The sequence below is a fragment of the Medicago sativa genome, chromosome 7, assembly GCF_051527215.1.
Source record: "Medicago sativa cultivar Bolivia chromosome 7, Bolivia_mono, whole genome shotgun sequence".
NCBI lineage: Eukaryota > Viridiplantae > Streptophyta > Magnoliopsida > Fabales > Fabaceae > Medicago > Medicago sativa.
This window is the reverse complement of record NC_140755.1, coordinates 67929119-67933358: the sequence shown is the minus strand read 5'-3', so window position 1 is coordinate 67933358 and position 4240 is coordinate 67929119. Positions and strand designations below refer to the sequence as shown.

Genomic DNA, 4240 nt, shown 5'->3' with positions numbered 1-4240 from the left:
ATTCCCTCTTCTTCTCTTTCTTTTTCTGTTTTTATTTTTATTTTTATTTTTCTGTTATCACTAACTTTTTGGGTTCTCAATTTTCTATGCGAAAAACCAGATATCGAGTTGTAATAATCAACGAGATCGAAAGGTATTTGCATAGACGAAAGAGAGACGCACGAAATAACACCGTCATGGCCAATCGCACTCTCAAAGAGTATGCAACGCCGTCTACGGCTGAGCCACAAGCTGTTATTGTGTACCCAACGGTTGAGGACGACAATTTTGAAATTAAGCCTGCCCTACTTAACTTGGTGCAGCAAAACCAATTCTCGGGATCCCCCACTGAGGATCCCAATCTTCACATCTCTGTTTTCCTTCGAATTAGTGGAACCATGAAGGAGAACCAAGAAGCCGTAAGACTTCATCTCTTTCCCTTTTCCTTAAGGGATAGAGCTAGCGCTTGGTTCCATTCCCTCGAAGTCGGTTCCATTACTTCATGGGATCAGATGAGGCAAGCATTCCTTGCCCGTTTCTTTCCACCATCTAAAACCGCTAAACTTAGAGACCAAATCACGCGGTTCAACCAAAAAGATAGGGAATCTCTCTATGAGGCGTGGGAGCGTTTCAAAGAAATGCTAAGACTTTGTCCCCACCATGGCCTAGAGAAGTGGCTTATAGTCCACACTTTTTATAATGGCTTATCTTATACCACTAAGATGTCTGTTGATGCAGCTGTAGGTGGAGCACTTATGAACAAGAACTACACGGAGGCGTATGCCTTGATTGAAGACATGGCTCAAAATCATTACAAATGGACCGACGATAGAGCCATCACTAGTTCTTCATCCTCCAAAAAGGAGGCAGGTATACACGAAGTCTCTAACTATGACCACCTTGCTTCTAAAATTGATACACTAACTGAAAAACTTGAAAAACTCAATGTTAGTGCTATCAATTCTGCTTCTACTCCTTCTTGTGAAATATGTGGTATAACTGGTCATGCTGGTGTTGATTGCCAACTAGGTAGTGCTATTAACGGTGTTGAGCAAATGAATTATGCTCAATACAACCAAGGGATGAGACAAAATCAAAATTTTTATAAAAACCAAAATCCCTATGGACAAGTAGCACCACCCGGTTATGCAAACAACCAAAGATTCACTCAGAAATCCAATTTGGAAATTTTGTTGGAAAATTCTATTGCCAACCAAAACAAACAACTTCAAGAACTTAAAAACCAAACTGGATTTCTGAATGATTCTCTTTCCAAGCTCAATACCAAGGTTGATTCTATTGCTACTCACTCTAAAATGCTTGAAACTCAAATCGCTCAAATAGCCCAACAAGTGGCTACCTCTTCCCAAACACCGGGAGTCTTTCCTGGTCAAACCGAAGCCGATCCAAAGCCCAAGTTAATGTCATATCTTTTGGGGGTAGTAAGTTAGGCGAAACTTTTGCTAAGGTTAAAAACATTGGGAAAGAAAATGTCAAGCCCTTAGGTGATAAAGTTGTGATAGAAGAAGCAAAACCACTTGAAGAAAACAAAACTCCATCCCCCTTAAATCCTGAAAAGCTTAAACTAGAGGGTAAGTTTGAAAAATTTGTTAACATACTTAGGAAAATTTGCATTAAACTTCCCTTTGCTGAAGCTTTGTCTAGGATGCCTCTATATGCCAAGTTTTTAAAGGAAATTTTTTCAAAGAAAAGGGCTATAGAGCATAATGAGACAATAGCCTTGGCTAAGGAAACTAGTGCAATCATCCAAGAAGCACCCCCTAAGCTTAGAGATCCAGGTAGCTTTGCCATACCGTGTGAAATTGGGAATGAAACCATAAACAAAGCCTTATGTGACTTAGGAGCTAGTGTTAGTTTGCTGCCTTTGTCTCTTCTTAAAAGGATAGGGATAGGAGAGTTGAAACCTACCGAAATGGAATTAAAGTTAGCTGATCGTTCTACCATGAAACTTGTAGGATTTGTCGAGGACATACCTGTTAAGATAGAGGGGATATACATCCCCACTGATTTTGTAGTCGTTGACATTGAAGAGGACGATGACGTCCCTATAATCCTAGGTAGACCTTTCCTCGCAACTGCAGGAGCTCTCATTGATGTTAAACTTGGTAGGATAGTCTTTCAAGTGAGTGATCAAATGGTAGGATACGAGTTGGAAAATGTTATGAAGAGTCCCGCTCTTTACTCTTATTGCATGCTTAACGATCATGTTGTGAAAGAACGTTTTATAGCGTCATCTACACAATATGATATCTTTGATCCATTCTAAGGACTCTTTCTAACCGTCAAGCTAATGACATTAAAAGAGCACTTCGTGGGAGGCAACCCACGCATTTAATCGCTTTTGTTTTGTTTTTCTTTGTTTTAAGTGTTTTTGTAGGTAATTGTCCAAGTTGATTCGAAAAAACTGAAAATTTTTGAAGCCCCCAGGTCCAGAAGGCTGGCACGGCCCGTGCTGAGGATGGCACGGCCCGTGCTGAGGATGGCACGGCCGTGCCATGGTTTGTGAATAAAAGTTGAAGTCCAAGGTCAGAATGTTGGCACGGCCCGTGCCAAAGGGTGGCACGGCCATGCCCGACTTCTAGCATCCTATATACCAATTTTTCTTCTTCTTCTCCATTCATTCTCAAACCACAAACTTCTTTCATCTTCTAACCCTCTCTCTAAACCTCCATAACTCTTAAACTCCAAACCTTCATAACTTCATCAAAACCCAACCAAATCACTCAATTCTTTCACCAATCAATCACAAATCTCATCCAAAACAAAACCCTCCCATCAAAAACATCTTTCACCCACTCAAACACATAATTCACCAAACCCTTATCTCCATTAACCCTAACCCAAAAACCACCAAACCTTCACCAATCTCCACATCTAAAACCATAAACCTCACTTAAACATCAACCCCAATCCAAAACCAACCCTTTCTACTCAAATTCTCATCAAAACCCTAACCCCAAAGTTAAACCAAGGTCAAAGGTCTAATGGCTTCACGAGGGAGTGGCAAGGAACCGACAACATCTTCCGGAGGACCACCGTCAAAGAAAAGAGCACCGGCAAAGAATCATGGCATCACCTTCAAGGATAACAACCAAAAAGAAAGGTATAAAATCCTTATCTCTAAACCTTTGCATCCTTGTAGGTACCCTCATCCTCATACTATGACTACTTTAGGGATTAGGGACAATGCTTTTGAATTGCTGAATAGATTAGGATGGGGTGAGCTGCTTAGTCCTATGAGGGGGTATGAAAATTTTACTTATGAGTTTTTAAGTTCTATCCAATTCACGAAAGATAAGTTGAATTTAGATGACCCCGATCATAGAGTCTCCTTCCGGCTTTTGAATATTGATTACGAGATGTCCCTTGAAAACTTTTGCAATGAAATGGGCTTCGCAAATGCGGGGTTCATCCATGACTCTTGGAATCAAGCTCTAAAGCCGGACGACTATAACCCTGCTAGCTTTTGGACACGCATCACCGGTAGAAACCAATATGTTCCACGATCCAACAAGGCTAGTAACATACACAACCCAGTTCTTAGGTACCTTCAGAGAGTAATGGCTTGTACCATTTGGGGTAGGAAAGAAGTAGGAACATGTAGGACAGATGAAATCTTTATGCTTTGGGCAATGCTTACTAATAATCCCGTGAATACTTGTTTTAACATACTTGACTACCTCGCATCAATAGGAACTAAGCCTAATCTTGTAGCTGACATAGTGGTGGGGGGTGTTATCACGTTCATTGCTAGGAAGTTTGGAGTGAGCGAGGAGGAAGGGATAAATGAAATTCAGGGCAATAATAGGCTTAACATAGAGACATTAATCTCTATGAAATTCATTACACATCATCCACCCATGCAATATGCCCTTAAGCTCAATGTGCCTATTCTATTTTTGCTTCCTAACCCATATCGGACTAACACCGAGGTGGAGGAGAATTGGTTGTATGTTGATAATGAACAGGTACATGAGCAACATGACGCAGGAGAAGGTGCTAACTTGCACCCTGAGGAGGAACACCATGGCCATGATGCCGAAGAGCTCAATGATGATGAAAGATGGGCATGGATGCGAACCGAGATAGAGAGGATAAGCACCGAGCAACAAAGGCAAGGTGTAGAACTATTGGGGCTGAGAAATGATGCCCAAAGGGGCAACCGCTTGTCGGAAGAAAACAATGAAATGCTCCGAAGGATGATACACCAATTCAATCTCCAAGGTCCTCCTTATGGACC

At 41.3% G+C, this 4240-nt stretch overlaps 1 non-coding gene across 1 annotated transcript; it reads right to left on the bottom strand.

The window, feature by feature from the left end:
• Window positions 1–539: 539 nt before the first annotated feature.
• LOC146907962 (small nucleolar RNA R71) lies at window positions 540–646 on the bottom strand. The gene has a single exon (XR_015020824.1). It is a non-coding gene; the product is annotated as a small nucleolar RNA R71 (small nucleolar RNA).
• Between the last annotated feature and the right edge of the window lie 3594 nt (window positions 647–4240).